This window comes from Thermobia domestica, chromosome 14 (assembly GCF_964235325.1).
Source record: "Thermobia domestica chromosome 14, izTheDome1.hap1.1, whole genome shotgun sequence".
Lineage (NCBI taxonomy): Eukaryota > Metazoa > Arthropoda > Insecta > Zygentoma > Lepismatidae > Thermobia > Thermobia domestica.
The window spans coordinates 132,094,654-132,116,734 of record NC_137467.1 but is presented as its reverse complement, the minus strand read 5'-3'; the positions used below and the strand labels follow the sequence as shown (position 1 = coordinate 132,116,734).

General features: G+C 35.9%; 1 non-coding gene across 1 annotated transcript; it reads right to left on the bottom strand.

Annotated features, from left to right (window-relative positions):
* Positions 1-21,779: 21,779 nt before the first annotated feature.
* On the bottom strand, positions 21,780-21,850 carry TRNAG-GCC (transfer RNA glycine (anticodon GCC)). The gene has a single exon. It is a non-coding gene; the product is annotated as a tRNA-Gly (tRNA).
* Between the last annotated feature and the right edge of the window lie 231 nt (positions 21,851-22,081).

Below are 22,081 nucleotides of genomic sequence, written 5' to 3'. Positions count from 1 at the left end.
AGTTTGTGTTCCTTTTCAGTGCCAAGACCTACTTTCGATTCCCGTTCGGGACACTTGGTCGGAAAGATGTAAATACGTTATCAGGCATGCCATCCTCAGTGAGGTTCTTCCTAGGTTTTCGTCATTCACACTAGGCAAATGTCGGGATAGTACCTAGCATAAAGGTTCCAGACCGCCTCTTTCCTTTCTTCGATCATCACTTCCCTGGGTATTGTAATTGTTGAGGAAGTGATTCCTCATATGTAGCGGGTTAAATGGGGACACTTGGTCGCAAAAGTGTAAAAGCTTTTTCAGACCAGCCACCTCGAGTGAGGTTTTCCTTGGTTTTCCACCAGGTAAATGCCGAGACGGTATTTAACATAACGTTCCAGGTCTCTTTCTTCCTTCTCTTTCCTCGATAGTGTGATTGCAGATCATCATCCCTCGGGGTAATGTGGCCATATATGCTGAAAGCCCAGAAATTTAATTCCTATTCTTAATCCTAATGACGGGCTAAAATGGACATAAATACCGGAACTCTGGAAATATAATTCCTAATTTCCTAATACCCTAGGACGTACAGTTATGGTGGTGTAGACCTACGGTCTAGTGGAATCTGAATCACTGTTACGTGTTAATTTTAATTATCTCCTACCGGGAATTAAATTTGGGACACCGTGCACTAAAGGTGCGCGCGCTAGCCAGTAGACCAGCGGTGAGTGCATCCGTATAGTTTGCCCATTTCAGCATTAATCTCTCTAGTGTCTCTGTGAAGCCGAGTGGTTAATGTGAGTGATCCGGGTTCGGTTCTTGATGGAGTACTGGCATAGGACACGAACCATTGCAGTAGTTAGGATTCCACTTTAAACAGTATCGAGTCTCATATGGTCTCGGTGCCGAAAAGAAATGTTAAATTTCAGTCAACCATTTTGTAACGTTCACTATTTTAGTTTACCGAAATTTCTTTTTTTTTCTGTTACATTTATTCCCCACAGTTCGAATAATAAAATAAGCCACCACAATCAAGCACCTTAATTTATACACATAATTACAAGAATTAGAGAACACATCACAACTACCTTTTATTCTCAAATCTACATGGATATCCCTTTTTTAGTTGTCATAGCAACACGAAAACAAAACTATCATTACATGACTATATATCTATCCCAACATATATTCTACATTTTTCTTCTTCTTCTTCCTGACAGATTGTGCACTTTTAAGCGCTGTTGCCCAAAATAGCTACAATTAAAAAATGAAAATAATTCACAGATATCATTTATACGTTGTATATATGGCCCCCGACTAAGACTTCTTAAATTGGTTACAATTGAAGAAAGAATCCTGGACCATTACATATTTTACATACTTGGTTACCTTACTTTCCGAATAGCCCTCATATATATAAATTATAATACACACACACACACACACACACACACACACATATATATATATATATATATATATATATATATATATATATATATATATATATATATATATATATATATATATATATAAATTTCACTTTGTCTTAGTAATATTCTTACATTCATTTAACAATCAATTCCATTTTAATTCTATAAAATTATCGACGAAGAGGACTTATTCAAAATGCGATCATTTTGCTAATTATTTAGGTCCTAAAATAGATTCTTTAACTCTAAAATAGAACCGAACCCAATTTAAGAAGAAACAGAAATAGTAATCGTACAACATTTAGAAATCAGGCAAACAACAGATCAAATTTTCCTCGAAATGGGTTTCGTAGTAATTTCCTAGTAAAACAAAACAATGCACTGAGCAAGTCAATTGACAAATTAAATTAAAGTATATTGAAATACTACATAACTTATTTCTTTCATTTGGGCATCATTAAGATGATTATAAAAGACTTTGGAAGCACAATATTGATAAGTGAAGCGAATTGCAAAATAAATCATAACAATACTCAAAATTGAAACAAAACAATAACTAATTAAAAATATTTTATCGGACGCCATAACTTTAACTCAAGTTACATTACCAAAAGATTCGATTAGGTTGCATTGAATAACACAATCTTGAGGAGTACCGTCCTGTATGTTATTTATGTCTCCTGTTCTTTGATTCCTGTTTTGATCATTTCTGCCGCCTAGAAAATTAACTATTCTATCAGACCTCGTTTCCATTTTGTATTAAAACAAAAGAATACACTGAGCAAGGTTATGTGATAATATGTAACAAAACACACAATCACATAACAGTTTCGACACTTGCTCAGTGCATTGTTATGTTTTACTAGGAAATTACTACGAAACCCATTTCGAGGAAAATTTGATCTGTTGTTTGCCTGATTTCTAAATGTTGTACGATTACTATTTCTGTTTCTTCTTAAATTGGGTTCGGTTCTATTACAGTTATAATTGAATCTATCATTACTTCTTACATTATGACTGCATTCTTCTCTCACATTGATATTTCGGATCGGAATATGATTGGCATGGTTTCGGTTATTATTAGCTTGGTTTCGATTAGTATTATCTTGCATCATTGATTGATTTTCAAAATTTTGCACTATCATAATTATATGATTGAAATTAATACATTGTGCAGAAATCAGTATTTGCTGCAACCTAAAAGGTAACAATATCCGGATCGATGCTATAACTCGTGATTCCTGTTGGTATGGATTAATTAATTTCAACTCATTATAGACAGAAATCACAACATCAGTAAGACTCTTATCAATTTTTGGATCATAACGTCTGTTTCGAACCAAAGCGTCTCGGTTTGCCAACATAAAATTTGAAAGCAGAACGTTCTTGAAATCTAGATAATTACGTAAACTCCCCCTGATCGCTTTGAACCAAACAGAGCAAGGTGGTAGTGAAACGTGAGGCAAAATTTTAAGAAATCTGGATTTGTCTACACCAATTAAGTCACATTCTTCTTCGAATTTTTCCAAAAATGTGCTTGGTGGTATGTCTTACGACCTTCCACTAAATTTGGTTAAAGATCTTATTTCGCTAAATCTAAAATGATGACTATTATTAGACTGTTTTAAATGTGTAGACTTTACGCATTTGGTTTTCCTACGATGTGGCGAATGCTGTCTTCTCTCTTCTTTCCCGATAGTAGAGGCACTATCATCCCTCTCAGAATAGCTTTCAGCTGTATCACGTTCTTCTATAGCTAGTCCGGGTTCATTTGTCACATGGTCTATGTTGATGATCGGATCAGGATTACCATTTACGGTGCTAATCTTTTCCTTGACAGTATTTATTTCGTCCTGTAATTCTCTAATCTGATTGCTATGCTCATTAAATTGAGTTTCATTCACTTCCACGGAACTTTGTACGATTGTAAATCTGTGCAGAATTTGTTCCATTCTACAATCTGTTCGTTCTAGTTTAGTGTTTATTTGCTGCGTTATTTGCTCCAATTTATTATCCATTTGCTCTCATGGACTGTGTAATTTTTCAAATTTGGTATCCATTTGCTGAAACTTAGCATCCACCTGTTCAAACTGAGTATCCATTTGTTGAAACTTTTGTTTAAATTTAGTATACATTTGTTGTGTTTGTTGTGTTAGTTGCTCAAATTTAGTATTCATTTGCTGTGACAAGGTTTGACCTAACTGTTTTATAAGGTCAGCCACAATCGTTGTTGTATCGGATCCTTGTGTTTCAATATCACCAACTTCATCATTAATACTTTCGACCCTGGGTATATCCATTTTAAAATTCCGATAAATTTTCCTTTTACTTCATAATAAAGTATACTCCGTGTTGGTGGTTATTTATTAGATTGCTTACTTTACTTCAAACAAATCTCAAGGTATTTCCTGGACGGAAAACACCATCTAACAATGTAACGTTCACTATTTTAGTCTACCGTAATTTCTTTTTTTTTTCTGTTACATTTATTCCCCACAGTTCGAATAATAAAATAAGCCACCACAATCAAGCACCTTAATTTCTACACATAATTACAAGAATTAGCGAACACATCACAACTACCTTTTATTCTCAAATCTACATGGATATCCCTTTTTTAGTTGTCATAGCAACACGAAAACAAAACGATCATTACATGACTATATATCTATCTTAACATATATTTTACATTTTTCTTCTTCTTCCTAACAGATTTTGCACTTTTAAGCGCCGTTACCCAAAATAGCTACAATTAAAAAATGGAAATAATTCGCAGATATCAGATATACAATATCGTTGTAATTTGTTTTTAATATGGCAGGCAAACCGATAATTATATTCTGGCGATTACATGTGGACAAGGTCTTCCAATCAGTCAGATTGCTCGTGTATGCTGCGCTGGGGGCCCTGGGGAAAACGAAAGTTTCTTCTTGAAATTAGCAAAATACCACTTATACAAGAAATTTTCCGTTTTCAAAGCAGGACCGACCCTAGAGGAGGAATAAGATCCTTCGGTGATTATCTCTATCCCCCGACTCTCCTCAGATATATTGTATAATAATGTTTGTGAACTAATATAAAATTATCCTTTTCGGTTTCCAAAAACAAAAAAGAAATCTGTCCCCTGTTCAATTTCTCTGTCTCTACGTTTGCTCCTCTTCCCAAGAAATTAAAGTTGGCATCGTCACTGTTTCAAAGCTTAGAAATGCTTTCTAATTACCAGTCATTACATCTAATTGAAAGTTCATTATTTTTCTTCTCTATTTATTCCATGAATGAGGAAACAGAAATGACCTAAGATTAAAAAGAAAACTGTAAGTCTTGAGATAATTGAAAAATGTCATATTAAATTTGTCGCAATATTACATGTTATAGGGTGATAATTAATGAACTATCAGAAATAAAACTATCATAATTTCAGAACGGTTCCTGTTATGACGTCCAAATTCCTTGGCTGAACACAGGGATGATGGGAATTCGTATGTGCATGCGCACGCAATGTGTTGATGTAAGCCATTTGCAAATGAAAATGTTACGGTATAGTGAATTTGGGGGACTGAGAATCCGCATTTCGCAATGGAGAAGTTCCTTCATGCTGAATAGGTGACGGTATGGTGTGCAATGTCCAGCCATGGAATAATTGGTGCGATATTCCTTGACGGCACTGTGACTACTGCGCAATACGTGACGGGTTTGGAAAATTATTTCATGCCCATTATTAAAAGTGACCCTGATTTCGACAAGATGTGGTTCACGCAAGACGGAGCTCGACCCCATCGGATCATGAAAGTGTTTGACGTCCTGGAGGAGTATTTTGAGGACCGCATTCTGGCTCTGGGGTACCCAGAGTCCACTGAAAGGCAACTCGCTTGGCCGCCATATTCCCCGGATCTGAACCCATGTGACTCATTTTTGTGAGGCTATGTTAAGGGCAAGGTGTACAGCAAGACCAAACCATTGCCGAACTGAAAACTGCTATTCTGGAGTCATCGATAGCATCGATGTTCCGACACTTCAGCGGATCATGCAGAATTTTGCTGTTCGTCTGTGCCACATCGTCGCCAGAGATGGCAGACATATCAAATATGTCATAACCTAAATTCGAATGTCTGTATTGCCGTTTACATGTGCAATATAGTTTGTGTACTACGTAGTTTGTTACTAATTTCCGTTTTATTCCGTATAGTTCATTAATTGTCACGCTGTATTAAAAATACTGGTACTTCGTAACATGTTGATTAGTCAATATTTCAAGCCTTATTTTTCTAGCCTAACGAAAAATAAATTTGATAAGCAAGCAAGTCTTTCAGTCAGGAGATTGTGATGATAAAGGCAAATAAGTTAACTTAAAATTATGAAGTGGATTTAAATCCACGTAACGTACATTCATTAATTATCCTCGATGTCCCATATGCCTCATACCTCTCCCGAGACATTCAGGCTTGAAGTAGAACTTTAAGGTTAATGGAAGTATCTATGGATTTGAATGGGATATGCCTATCGCAGGACAATATTTGGATGACTACAAATCATTCTGGAATTATCAGTTTTTACTGGCAGTGACGATGCTCAAAAACATCTGATGCGTAAATTGTTAGTGTATGAGTTCGAACTCGAGCATAACGCTGCAACAGCAACCCATAACATTTGTCATACGAAAGGGGAAGGTGCAGTGAATCACAGCACAGTAACTCGTTGGTTCCAGAAATTTCGTGCAGGTTGTAAAAATGTGGAAGATCAGAGAAGGGGCAGCCTTCACAGGTTAACAGATTCAGAGGTCATACGACACGCCATTGAGAAAAATTCATCCACAAGCACTCAATGATTATTATCAACACAATTCGGCATGCCCCAGTCCACTATAATGCATCAACTTATAAATATCAGGAGCTGGCAAAACCGTGTAAAAATCTGTCAGTACCTACTGGACCGTTATACTAACGTTCAGTATCTGGGATGATATATTATGATCCATTCTGGTAATTTATTTTACATCTACTTTGCTAACGGTAACAGAAGGAAGATATTTATTCTTGTTATAGACACCTTCTTCTTCTGTATCTTTTTGTGTATTCCATTATCTCAGTAATTTTATAATCTTGTTAGAACTTGTAACGAGACGAATCGCCATTACACATGGTACAGTAGATGTTTTCCTGGTGTACAACTTCAGAAGTTCAAAATGTAATCACAAAATATCACCCTGTTGATGCCAATAACCAATCCATGTGTGAGTGTCCTTCGAAGTTACCTTATGTATAAAACTTCCCGAGTCAACTGCTGGTAGACAATGTAGACTTACTGCCAGAGTCATCCCATGTCAAATCACTAAATTTTAAAACATCGCCGTGCTTCAATGTCTCACATTCTTTTCCATTTGTTTCATATATAAGTATAATTAATTATGCTAAATTAATTTTTTCCGATTGTTTGGATGAGAAATGGCCTGGGAGAAATTTTTGAAAAATCTGAATTTTACTTCAATTTCACTTTTTGGCACTCAGCGTTATGGATCTAAATTACCATAAATTCCTCATTTTTTGAAGCTATTGGGCTCATCCAGATGTCAAATGAAAGCTTAATTTTTGCTCTTTCAGTTGATTATAAGTAATCTTGCAAAAGACTAAATTGTCAAATATTAATGAGCATACAAACAAATTTTAGGAGTTTTTACAAATTGTGCCATTGCTCAAAAGTTACAACTATGAAACTTTTGAAACTTTTTTTGTACATTCATCTTAACACGTACATGGTATAGTTAGAAAATAAAGATTTTTTTTTGTATTTTTGTAATTATTATTTTTTATGTACGGAAATATACAGTTTTAAGTTTTGTTACAAATTGTGCCATTGCTCGTAAGTTTCAACTATGAAACTTTTGAAACTTTTTAAATAGAATCATCTTAGCACATACATGATATGGTTAAAAAATAAAAAGGGTGTTTTTGGTATTTTTGTAATTATTATTATTATTATTATTATTATTATTATTATTATTATTATTATTATTATTATTATTATTATTATTTGTGTTTTAGATGTACAGAAATATACTGTTTTACTGCTGTTATCAGATTATGCCTTTCGCTAATTCCGAAATTTTTACTTTCCGGATTCCGGAAAGTAAAATTGGAAAAATTTCGGAATTCGGAAAAATTCCGCCCGATTTCGAAAAGATCTGGAATTCGAAAAAAATCCGGAAAGTGCAATTTCCGAATCCGGAAAATTTTGGCCATCCTTACTCTGAAGTGACAACTATCACACTTTAAAACTTTTTCAAATAATCATCTTAGTAAATATTGGGTATGCTTAAAAATAGAACTGATGTAATGTGTAGTTTTGGTATTACCATAATAATATATTTTTGTACTTTAATAATGACTTTCAACTTTTTCCCAATTGTACCACCTCTTACAACTATCAAAATTTTGTAACTTTTTTGCAATAATCTTGCGGTTTTGTGAATGGAAAATATATGCCTAGCAAGGTAAAAACAATAAACACACATACCATTAATACTTCTTAGTTAGAATTACATAGATTTATATACAAAATGTTGTGTCCTATATTTCACAGCTCATTCTTTTCATTAATGATATGCTGTCTTCTTTTAATTTTGCTTTCAGTTACGTAAGGCCGGTCTGATTGTCTTGTAAGAGATGGAACAGTAACTTTCCAGATGATATTTACAAAAGATATTCAACAAAAGTCTTCATTTTCTGGCCAGTAGAATATAGAAGGCCCAGGGCGATTCACACAGAGAAAAATCCGTTCTCCGGACCGCGGTATATTGTACAAATATACGGTATCCTCTTGCTTACTATAGAAATCAATAAGGAGCATACGTTATCCGTATGCTACATAGGCACTGCCTTTAGATGTTACATCATGCCGTTGCAAGATGTCTGACATTTAACAGTTTCCCGTATATCACATGCATATACTTATGTTACCTTCATCAGCTATATGTTATATACGTCCATTTATATGTGAGATCCTGACCGCCTACATTGTTTCATATAGAAAGTACGTAAAGATGGAACACTTATACAGAAAGTATTATAAAACATGCGTTTTCAGTTATACGTCTGCTGTACGTTAAGCCCAAAAACTACAGGAATTACGCATGTAACCAATCTTTTTAAGTACGCCACCTACAATTTTTTCTCAGTGCATGAATTGCACTCTGACGTACAAAAATAATAATTACAAAAATACCAAAAGCACTTTTTTTTAAACCATATCATTTATCTGCTAAGATGATCCTATAAAAAAGGTTTCAAGAGTTTCACAATTGTAATTTACGAGCAATGACACAATTTGTAACAAAACTTAAAACTGTATATTTCCGTACATGTAAAATACCAAAAAAATAATAATTACAAAATACCAAAAGCACCCTTTTTATTTTTTAACCATATCATGTATGTGCTAAGATGATTCTATTTAAAAAGTTTCAAAAGTTTCATAGTTGAAACTTACGAGCAATGACACAATTTGTAACAAAACTTAAAACTGTATATTTCCGTACATAAAAAATAATAATTACAAAAATACAAAAAAATCTTTATTTTCTAACTATACCATGTACGTGTTAAATGAATGTACAAAAAGTTTCAAAAGTTTCATAGTTGTAACTTTTGAGCAATGGCACAATTTGTAAAAACCCCTAAAATTTGTTTGTATGCCCATTAATGTTTGACAATTTAGTCTTTTGCAAGATTATTTATAATCAACTGAAAGAGCAAAAATTAAGCTTTCATTTGACACCTGGATGAGCCCAATAACTTCAAAAAATGAGAAAGTTATGGTAATTTAGATCCATAACGCTGAGTGCCAGAAAGTGAAATTGAAGTAAAATTCAGATTTTTCAAAAATTTCTCCCGGGGCCATTTCTCATCCAAAAAATCGGAAAAATTAATTTAGCATAATTTCATTGGTATTTATGTATGAAAAAATTTTGAAGGTGATTTGACATGGAATGACCCGCCAGTGTTCGAAATGAAAAAAAAAAAGCAGAGGCGGTGTGTTTTATTTCGATTTTGACTAGACATACCGGCTATCTAAATGTTGAAATTCAGTGCGGGTATGTTGCCTAAAACATTGCATTTCTATTTACTTAATGACTAAAAAACATTTTCGAGTTTCTCTGTAGTTACGGAGGGGAGGGACATGAAGAGACTTTGATCCCCCGGCAACAACTGTCTGAGAAAATAAAACATATATATATCCCCCTATGTTGTATTACAGAGAATTATACACGAAAATGCTCAAAAACCGAGTTTTAATATTAATAATTTCCTGCGGGAAGACTGCCGGACCTCCCACTCGGCTGAGGGGTATTCCAAACCCCCAGAAGACCCGGCCCCACAGCAGACAACTCCTAACTCCTCCCATGCACAAAACACGACATTTATATGCATTAAAACAACAATACAGACATACATTGTAGCAGCCCCTTCACTGTGTTGGGTCACTCCTCTGGACATCACCAAGCCAACACGAGACGGTTCCAAATATATTAATATTTTGTTTTGGCCCGGATACCACTAAATATGCCGCCAAGTTCCCTGGTCGGGGTCCGTTGTTCTGTAGAAGTACTGTGTAAATCCATACGTCTAATTGAAATATCAGCCGTGAGATTATCAACACAAAATGGAAAAGGTAATTGAAAATAAGGATGCGTAAATAAGATATACTGTACTACAGGTACCTATTGTCGATCAGGCTTCTTAACTGTGGGCCACAGACGTGAATATTCGTAGAGAACAATAGGCTGTAACTACCATATGCGGGCTCTTTAGCACTAGCATCAACATATTGCAGCATTACCTCCATTTTATACATTCACCGTGACATTTTTTCATACACCTGACGATTAAACGTAGTTAGTAGCTATCGAAATATACAGTACTCATTCACACAGGTCATCCTAATGAAATAGAAATAACTAAGATGAAATCTGGATATAACAACGACCATCTGTATATACTTATGCTGACTATCACCAACGACATAACTGGTAACTAAATTTCATCTATAGCACGAAAGAAGACTGGGACATCATTAGGTGTTAGGAGGTTTGGTCAGGGATCTCAACTACTTACTCGAACATAGTATTCGTATCAACTTCAGGAACCAACATACCTATCTACCATTCACTATTTCAATCGAAAAAAACAGAGATAGGTTGTTTAAATTATATGTTTATATATAATATTAAATATGGGATACAAAACAACTAGTATAATCCCTGTATTTATAACGACATACACGTTTTGTAATAACTAAAACGTAATTAAAAACTTTTGACACTAATTTTCATGACATTTTTTAAACTTCCATGTCAGTAGATTCTGTAACTACCTAGGTACAACTTTTTCTTTTTCTTCTTTACATGAATTTTCAATTAAGAGTTTGGTTTTCATTAGAATAACAAAATTGTAGATTAGATTTCCAAAAGGTTACAATGGTAAATATTATTTTGCTACATAATTTTGAAATATATTTAATTACAAAATTTGATCTTTATTATATAGATCATCGTTCTAAATCTGGATATTAAATAGGGAATTGCACATCTAGATATAAATAGTCTTTGACAAAATGATAAAATCGAAACTTTCAAATAAGTAGCTAATTCAGGTAGGGATGCGCACGAGGCGAGTCGAGACAGGATTTTCCTGACAAAATTCGCGTCGAGACACGGCTCTTCCAATAGAGAAATATACAGTTTTCGAGTCGGGACATCACTTTTACAGCATATTTTCGAGACGAGACAGCCACAAATCTTGTCTCGTGCGCATCCCTAAGTTTAGGAATTGACAAAATCAAATTTACATTAAAGCATACATTTACTGTAAGGACCATGTGTCAAAATGGTCCGTTACAACATAAGACAAAACAATTCAATATGGTACATTAAAATATAAACTAGATGAACTTCTTTAAAAATATCTCCGCTTTAAATACAAAAAGGAGGAAAAGGATAAGAAATATGTCGGCGTTGTCATCTTAGAAATTATTTCTACGTAGGAAATAAAATCTTTTTGCGTGCAAAGTTATTTGTCAATAAACATGGACTCATTAAACCTATTTAACATATACACTCCAGTAACGGTATGTCTTGATCTCTGGAAAACCAGAGACAGTATGGCATACCACAGCATACCGTCTCACTTCGACCATTGATTACTGCAATCAAGAAATCTTTTAAGAAAGTATGGAAGTTACACAATTTATAAAGCTCATTGTAAAGCAGTGTCTAGTTAATATTATTACGGTAAACGAAAGAATATTACTAATAAGAAAGTTGGTTCACGTGTACGTATTCTGTTTAGAACTAAGGTTAGTTTATACACAGAGTGTGAGAAACCGCTGACAAATTGATCATAAACTCAAAAGAAAGAGTTGCAGAATGAAGAAGATCTATCAGATGTTTGTTTTCTCTTGGTTTCTCCAACGAAGATGAGAAAACGTGGAATGTATGTCCATTTCTTTCTCGATAGGTACTGGTATCTGAATTAGCGACTATCTTCTCTAAGAAGACCTTCTATACTGACGATAAAGAGTAGTGACCCATTCAAACTCAGGATACTCACCTTCCATTTCTAAAAACAAGTTTGGGTGAAAATTGAATCACCAAAGCGAGAATTCACAATATTACGCATGCAGAGTTTTAAAGTTGGTGTAAAGGGATAAGTTTTGCCGATAGATGACACTACAGACTTCGTATCTCTCTCATGTATTTTTTACCTTTCACAAAAAAAATCACGATTTCTCTTATAAATTTCAACTTACAGACTTCAAACTTTGCGAGAAGGAACTTTATAACCTATCAAAGGCAACAGTCCGTGCCGATTTTTTATTTGTAATTTTCTTCGTTGTTGAAATAGCTTGATTGTTGAAATGGATATCCTAACCTTTAAGAATGCAACTGTTTAAACAATGAAGAAAATTATAAATAAAAAATCGGCACGGATTGTTGCCTTCCATAAGTTGTGAAGTTTCTCCTCTAAAAATTTGAAGTCTCTAGGTTGAAATTTGTAAGAGAAATTGTAAATTTTCGTGAAAGGTAAAAAATACACGAGAAAGATACGAAGACCGTAGTGACATCTATTGGCAAAACTTGTCCCTTTACACCAACCTTAAACCAACATTTTCCCATAAGATATGTATTACTGTTACTCTGAAGTTGTGCTTTTAGGATTTAGGATTTAGATTTCTGGGCTTTCGGCATCTAAGGCCATTTAGCCCGTCACGTTTTTGAGGGATGACGTCCCTCAGCGAGCACACTATCTCTGAAGTTGACCCCCGGTCTATTCTGAAACTTGCCCAAATTAAAATCTCATTATCCTTATGCTAATAATGTTAAAATTACTTCTGTATGTTGGACATAATGTAAAATTCGACTGTGTACATAATCTTTTTATTATTTATTAGAAATCCTTCCAAAACTTCTGACTTCTTACGTATACGTGTATAAGCTTCGTGTAACTTTGTTTACTTTTGCAGCCCCATGTGCATAAATGTGGCGTACGGATACTAGTTACAAAAGTATGTAAGTAATTTTCTAATGAGGGTAATCAAAGTATCACGCAACCCAAGGAGTTGAAAATGGCCACTACTTACTGCTTTACACATATGCACTTCCTTCTGATCATGTTCCTGAACGCGCTCTGAAGTGTTGCACGTAAAATATTGCCCGCAATTCATTTAATGCTGGTCTGTAGTTCTTTGGAAGTATGTGGATGGATATTGTAAGCTATTTACTTCAGATATCCCCAACCCTCGTCTGAACGATACCAGTTGCTCAACCCCTCCTCATAAGGCGACACAAAAAGTCTGGTGGATTGAGGTCGGGAGATCAAGATGGTCACGACGGATTAGAAATGATGCACTCAGGTAGCACAAGTAACAAATAATAGGGTAGGTACAATCATATTAACTTCTTCGCAGCGATATACTGTACCGTAAGTAACACCGCCCTAGACAACCTGCACTAGGTCTTTTGCGGACTATCTTTCATTACGACTCTGATATCCGTTAATTTATCCTCGGTGAGAACCATCAGTCTGTCACTTCGGAGGCATCTGACACACTCCAAATTTTCTTGAATTTATCGTATGGACCTTTAATGGTTAATTTATTCGAAAACACCTTCCTGGGACACGCCTCTACGTAGGGTGCAGACGCCGTGCGGAAGTATTGCACGTTCCTTGTCTAAATTATCATCACCCACCACATGCAATAAAAGAAAAAAAGAAAGTAAATATTTGGAAATGAAATGAAAAATGAAATTTTTGTTTTACGTGCCACGCTTATGCCGGTTAGGCTAAAGGAGACGGTGATGATGAGAGATGAATGAAATGGTGGAATGAAGAAATTGGGAGGAACGGGAGAACCCCGAGAAAACCCACGCACACGGTGTTTGTCCACCACATAGAGTAAATATTTGGATTATGCATCACTTTGTATACAGGGTGTCCTAAAAGTAATGGTAAAAAATGAAACCACAAATTCCTGACACCAAAACAAGTTAAAAAGTTTATATAGGATATAGTCCGGACATCAACAATTACGGAGCTAGACAGCTTCGTATGTGGGGGAAATGAACTTCATACCTGGATACCGGCATAATGATCGGAGCTAGGAAAGCCGGTAAGAAATACGTAAATATCACATCAGCTTGTCCTATTAAACACATGCTCGAATGTTTGACATAAGTGTGCAAGGGATTCCCCATACATCGTCTGGGGATTAATGGAATGACTTTCCGGAACGGGTAATGCAACGGTGCAATGAAGATAGGCAAATACAGTACGAAGTTGTGATACATGAATGACAACAAAATGGCGGGATCGAAGCAAAGCATGCTTAGCAGGTTGTATTAATCGCAGGGACAGTATGGGGATTCAAGGATGTTTTACAGAGGGAGAGGGAGATGAAGTGTAGGTCCGAGAAAATTAACATGTGGAAATTCAAAACTTATGGAAAATAGCCAGTTCTACAGAGGGAGATTTCTCTCTCGTCCCCCTGGCAATTCTTACACTGCTCAAGGTCAATGGAATGTGGTATACTCAGAGAAAATGGAAGTGACTGTAGTTGCTTACAATACAGAAATTCGGTGAATTTCTACAAGGTGTATGAAGAATCTCTAGTGTAGCTATGTAATATGCGGTTAGGAGGTCAAGCAGATATGATTTTTATGTATTTCTGAACTAATTTTCTAGCTCCTATTATTATTCCGGTAGGCAGGTGTGAAATTCCCTTTCCTTATTTTCGGAACTGTCTAGCTCTTCACCTGTCCATTTCCGGAATATACGTCATATAAAAATTTTGCTTGTTTTAGTGCAGGGAATTTGTAGTTTCATTTTTTACCATTACTTTTGGGACACCCTGTATATATTTTTAATTTTATATAATAAATTATTTTGGCGTGACTATTTTTTCTTTAAATATAGTAATTGCTAGTAATAAACTAGTTGAGTTGGTATCATCTTTTGCTGCATAGAGAGGCGACGAACATGTGCTACGAATTAAATGTTTTTATGTGCAACATCTTCCCCACTTCTTATGCGGTATTTGTCAAAGGATGATGCGCTATCTTCTTCAGAGTTTGTTTCTAGTGTCTTTAAGTTGGGGTTATCGGAAAGAAGTTGCTGTCACACCCACTTTGCCTTCGGATTGTATAAACAAAAGAGAAAAACAAATTAATAGCTTTAAATGTAAAATGGGTGCTCTTGTATACAAGATTCAAACCTGCAAGCCTATTTGAACACGAGTCCTATAAGTGGATAGCGAGTCAGAACATGACTTTCAGCAATCGCGAGCCCAAGCTCCAATGAGGCTAATGATTGGGAGCCCCAATGAGGATAGCTAGCCCGAGCTCATTCGAATGCAAGTCTGAGCTTCATTAAGATTAGTGATAGTAAACCTCATTGAAGATAATGAGACCGAGCGTTTAGTGAGCGTGAGCAAGAGTGAGTGTGACTCATTGAGGTTAGTGAGCTCATCCCTTAATGAGCAGGAGCATGAGAGAACAAGAGTCCCATTGAAGTTAATGAGCCCGTCTCTTAGAAATTAGGAGCATAAGACGGCAAGAGTCCCATTGAGGTTAATGAGCCTATCACTTAGTGAGTAGGAGCATGAGAGTGAGAGTTCTATTGAGGTTAATGAGCCCATCCCTTAGTGAACAAAATCATGAGAGAATAAGAATCCCACTGAGGATAATGAGCCCATCCCTTACTGAGTGCGAGTACATGAGAGAGTGCGAGTCCCATTGAGGATAATGAGCCCATCCCTTAGTGAGTAGGAACATAAGAGAGCGAGAGTCGCACTGAAGTTAATGAGCTCATTTCTTAGTAATAAGGAACATGACAGAGCGAGAGTTCCTTTGAAGTTTTTGAACTCATCTTTTAGTGAATAGGAACATGAGAGAATGAGTGTCCCATTAAGGTTAATGAGCTCATCCGTTACTGAGCGGAAGACTGAAAATGAGTAAAATGCCCGTAGTACAATTTGTAGTACTACAAATTCTACTACGTAGCCCATTGTACAATTCTACGAATTTGTAGTACTAGTACTACAATGCCCGTAGCCAAACTCCTTCTATAAAAATTGTTGCGCGGGTACCTTAGGATTCTGAAATATCTATTTTTGGATAGGGCACAAATTAGTTCCTAAGTGAAGTCTTGACCCGACTACGGTAGGTCCCATAGTGTTGGAGCTACGAGCCATTAAAGTTCATTTTTTTCATGTTTTCGGCAGCCTATATCTCCGAAAGGGAGCATTTGTGCACCCAGGTTGGTCTATACTTTTTGTCTTATCTTGGTGTCAGGAATCATCTCCCAAACGTTGTCAGTGTTGCTTTGAAAAAACCCTGTATATTCTTATATAGAGAGTTGAGTGTTTATTTGTCCGTCCTCTATAGGTATACCAGTTATCTGCAACCGGTGTGCCGCGATACACCGGAGTGCGAGCACAAGGTGAAAGGAGTGACGAAAATTTTTCATAATTATTATATTGTATAAAAATAATTCTATTTCATTTTTATTCCATTACTGTGTAAAGTATGAATACAATTATTTATTTTAGTAGGTTTAATAGAAAAGTGTATTTTCATATATTTTTATACTCCGTCTACAGTGAATTCAAGTTCATAAGTTCTGAATAATTTCAGATATCTAGTTCTGTAGTGCCAATATCAACATTACGTGAGGAAAATTACATTTTGATGATTTGTATTGAGTCATTTATGGTGTGCTGCGGATCACTGCTCTATACCAATCATTCCCATGTTTTTCGACTGACCCCCCCACCACCACCACAATATCGTGAGACACTTTTTTGATTTTCTATTAACAATAATAGGTTAAAAATTACACAGTAGTATAATACTATAAGTTATATGAAGTAGTGATTCTTATGCTGGTGTAGTCTGTCTCAAAATTGATTTTAACTAATTATTTAGTGCTTCATGGTATTTAAATTGTAAAATTTAACGACACACCAGTTTGTCACTACATATCGGTTTGTCATAAACACCATTGCAATGACTTGGTATACTTCCAGGTAACCATGGGGAAGAGACTATTTGCAATTACAGGGTGTCCGAGAAGTCCCTGTACCTAGGTTTGAGTATCACAGAGAACGATATCAATGTAATTTTAGTTATTTACGGCAGAACAGGAAGACACCAACTGTGACTGAATGCTAAAAACCAAAACCACTCGAGTCTTGGCCTTCTTGCATTTCGTCATCAAACTCATTACTACATAGGACAGATTCGGCCAGTAGTTGGAGAAATTAAGTGTCACATACAAGTTGAGCCTAACCAAGCCCATCCAAACTGAGTTGAGCCTATCCTTTGCCGAGCTCGGGCAACAAAGATAGCCAGCCTTATTTCTTAGGCGATGAGCTACTTGTCTATTAATATTCGTTCAAATCAGCCAGTAGTTTCCGAGAAATAAAATACCATACACCTGAAATGAAACTATAAACTACTATACGCAGTGATGTCAACCTGAAACGGTGTAAAATCCCCATTTCGAGAGGCAAAAATTCCCATTTTGCTCTTGAATTTCCCACATTATACTAATAACAAAATTTTTCTGAACTTAGATGAAATGAACAGAGCAATTAGTTTATATCGTCATTTTCTTCTATGTATGAGTAAATTATTCAAAAATTCCGATCGTTTACGAGTATCAAACAATTTATGAACAAGTATTTTCCTTGATTGAGAGAGACAATTGAAAATGTTGATGGAAAAAATATATTTTGTCGGGAGTTTAGTATTTCCATTATGCTTTTGTGCCATAATCATTCAATAAACGTAATCGAACTAGATAAACTTCATTCTTCAGTCATTTCGTACGGAACGATTTGGAAATTAAACGTTTCTCGTTTTATTTTCTTCCATTAATTCTGTTCTTTCTTTCATTTCTCTCTTTTCTAATACCCGAGTACAATTAACGTTGGGGCCGCGGTGGCTCAGTGGTAGAGCGTTCACCTCTGGTGCTTGGGGTCTCAGCCCCCACCAAGTGAACTTTGTGGTGGACAAACACCGTGTGCGTGGGTTTCCTCGCGGGTTCTCCTCTTTCCTCCCACTTTCTTCATTCCACCATTTCATTCATTATTTATCATCACCGTCTCCTTTAGCCTACCCGGCATAACCGTGGGACGTAAAACTCAAAGATTTCATTTTCATTTTACAATTAACGTTCCTTGACACTTGCTTTTTGAGATTCATGAGTCACTCCAGTATATCATTTTAACACTAACATGCATTTTAAATTAAGAAAATTCAAGTTTACTGAAAATTCGTGTGTATTTCTCACCCATAGACAATTTTAGCGTCAATGGAATAGAGATAGCTAAAAAAAATGCAGAATTCCATAAATCATACCAATTTTTTTACGAAAATTCCTTTTATCCCATTTCGAGAAATCATTATAAAAATCCCTATATATATGGGATTTTCCCCACCGTTTAGCATCACTGACCGTATATTCCAGAGTTAAATGTTATAATAAATGCTGATCCTGATGATAAGCATCTTTCATGTAACAGAAGCTTTACTCTGAGTTCAGACACTTCTAGCACCAGTTGGCAACTACATCCCACTTAAATCCGCGTGGAAGTCAACAACCTAGTTCGGTTGGATGTGAGAATTTAAAACACTACACAGAAAGAACAAACAGTTTACGACAAGCTCTATGCAAAGGGAGTTCGTTAACTTATGCTTAAACCCAGATTTAGCGTCACTTGAAAAAAAAAAAAAAAATAGTGACGTCATTGCAAAGTGGGTTGGCTGCTTTAGCTGCTGTGGTGGCGAGCGCGTGATAAGAGTATTCTGTGTGACAAGTGGGAAAGAATGAAAGAGAGGTACCTGCACTATTGTTCCACATGTTTACTACTCAAGATGTATTATACGTTTTAAATGTACCAACCTTCGCAAGTCGCCTACACTGCTACAGCCATCTGTTTACACATTCCCTGTTGATGTTTTTACCTAATGACTTTTGCTGCTTTTTTACTATTTTATGCAACTTTCCTTCCTTATTTATTTCGCTTTTGAGGTCAAATGTTCCAATGTTTCATCTAAATGTACAAATTCATTTCTCTAGCAACAAAAATAATAAATAGGCCCAACAGCGGAAAATGGCAGCATTGGTAATTGCCAACGTTGGCCCTACGTTACAATTGGCCTGTTTGTAAAGCATTTGCTAACCAACACAATTGCCAAATGTAACACCAATGAAAGAAGTAAAAATGAGATTGGAAGTGCAAGGTCGATGGATAAATTACACCAATTTGTTTGTTAGCCAGAGGTAAAATATTTCAATGTTTCATCAAAATGTGCAGATTAATTTCTCTAGCAGCACAATAGACCCAACAGCGTAAAATGGTAGCTTAAAACATTGCCAACGTTGGCTCTACGTTATAATTGGCCTATTTGACAAAAATTTGCTAATCCAAAAACTTACCAAATGTAGCACTAATGAAAGAAGTAAAACTGTTATTGGAAGTGCGAGGTCGAAACTGTTTGATAAATTACATCAATTTGTTGGCTGGACAGAGGTCCCTAATTGCAACGTTCCACCTAAATGTACAGACTCATTTCTCTAGCAGCACAGACAATAAATAGGCTCAACAGTGGTAGCCTAACCAACTGCCAATGTCGGCCGTTAGTTATAATTGGCCTATTTGTCAAGCATTTGGTCCATTTTATTTCTCTCTGTCCATTTTATCTTCTCTATCTTTCTCCAACACCACATTTTGAAACTCTCTAATATTTCTTCTTTAACCTCCGTAACGTCCAAGTCTCTGAACCATAAGTCCAAATAGTCCATATATAGCACTTGACCAATTTTCTCCTTAGTCCAATATTAAGGCTTGCTACCTTTTCTTATTGAATGCTTCTTTGGCTATGTTAATTCGTGACCTGATCTCTCTGGTGCAATAGGCGTCTTTCGTCAAATACTCCTAGATATTTGAAATGATCGATGTGTTCAAGTTCTCTTTTTTTCTATTCTAATCCGTAATGGCGCTTTTCCACGGGATATTCTCATAACTTCCGATTTTCGATGTTGATTTCTCTTCCTTAAAGTTTCTCAGTGTTAACTATTTTTTCAATCATCTCCTATAGTCCTTCTTCGGTTCTAGCTATAATTATCGTATCATCTACATACCTGACCTCCAACCTTGAAATCTCAAATTTGCATCAATACTTTCTTCATTAAACATTCAGTATGAGTGTTAAATAATTAGGGTGAACTACTACCTTGTTACTTAACTTCTCTTCCAATCTCCACACTATTGGTTTCTCCTTCACTCAAGCACAACTTTACTCGTTGTCCTATGTACAGGTTGCGAATGAGTCTTCGGTCTTTCCAGTTGACTCCGCCTTCTTTAAGTACTTTCAGAAGTTTGGTCCAATTGACCCTGTCGAAGAACTTTTACCAAGCAGTGAAGCACAAACACAACTCTTTCTTTACGTCAAGAACTCGTTCTGATCAACCCAGTTATTCTCATCAACCCAATAGCACTTCTGGTGGCTCCTCCTTTCCGAAATCTAAATTGATCTTCCTCCAACATCTCTTTTATCTTACTTTCCAGCCGCCTGTTCAGTATGCTTACAATAATCTTCCCAGGGTGGGAAATGAGACTAATAGTTTTGTGATCACTGCACTTCTTTGCTTGCTTTTTCTTAGATAATGCAATCTCTAAAACATCAAGAAAATTCTTCGATCATTCTCCACTCAGGTATATCTTATTAATAAGAGAAATCAGTACTTTCATTGCATTGTCCGCTAATTCCTTGAGCAATCTGATGGTATGTTGTCGTCTCCAGTGGCGAGGGTTAGTATAGTTAGTATAGTTTCATTTTATTACTGCTTTCATCTGAAAGATAACTATGCGATGCGGAAATTATGAAATATATTTTTTTCTGCGAAGTTAGTGTTGACATAGAAGTTTTTCATAATGGTGAATTTTACGTGTGTCTTTGGGAACACATTCAGCTCGGCCGGTAGCTAGTGTGGCTGGCATAATGCTGCTAAGTATAGACTGGTGTTCTGATACCGTTTCAATAATAGAACAAATAGTGGATATAAAGTTTTGTGCGAACTTAGGAAAAACTCCAACGGAAACATTTGAAATGTTAGAAAAGCTTTATAAGAGCCATAGCCTTTCTATTTTCACTTCTGAATTTCGAATGGCATAAGAGGCTCACATGTCAGTGGTGTCAGAGATTTTGTGGAAGATAACGATTGCCCAGATCCAAGTAAGTCTGTCAAAACGACTAAAATGATTGACAAAGTTCGGGAGATGATTTTGAATGTTCATACTGTAAGTCTTATGATAATATCGGGTTTCCTGGGGGTGAATAAAGAGACTGTTTGAGAAATAATAACAAAGGATTTAAAGAAACTAAAACTATGTACACGTTTCGTGCTCATTCCTTGACGGAAGAGGAGTGGTTGTTCGTAAGCTGTGAACCAAAATAGTGTTCGTGGTTATCACATCCCACATACTCGCGAAACCTGTTCTTCTATGATTATTTCTTTTTCCTATATAAAAAGATCATTTTAAAACGATGTTTCCATCATCCAGAAGACAGCAACGAGCATCTTAAACATCATAACAGTACAGAACTTTCAGAAATCATTTTGTCATTTACTGGATCGTGCGAAGCTGCATATGGATGAAATATATTCTTATTTTGAATAAAATTAGGTGAAGTATTTCACTTAATATTTATTTATTTATTTTTTTTTTAATTTTAGACCCGGTCTCGTTACCTATTTGCTGCACTGTATTATTGTATATTGGCTGTTTGTATATGTCATTGTGAAATGAAGTAATAAAATGTGCATCGGCCGGGAATCGAACCCGGGCCGCCCGCGTGGCAGGCGAGCATTCTACCACTGAACCACCGATGCTTGTATGTACTCGCCTTTCCTTTGAAGGAAACCTCTTCTCTTTAGTGTAAGGCAGACGTTATGGTAGTGATGAGCGTGAAAACATTCAAGTAGAAGATAAACGACTGGAACGTGATGGTGAAACTTTCTTGTCGTTTCGCTTCACAGATTCCCACTGTTAGTCATGTTACATTGGAACAAAAGACGACATTTTCGTTTCGAGAATTTAATATATTGCGATAATATTGGTGT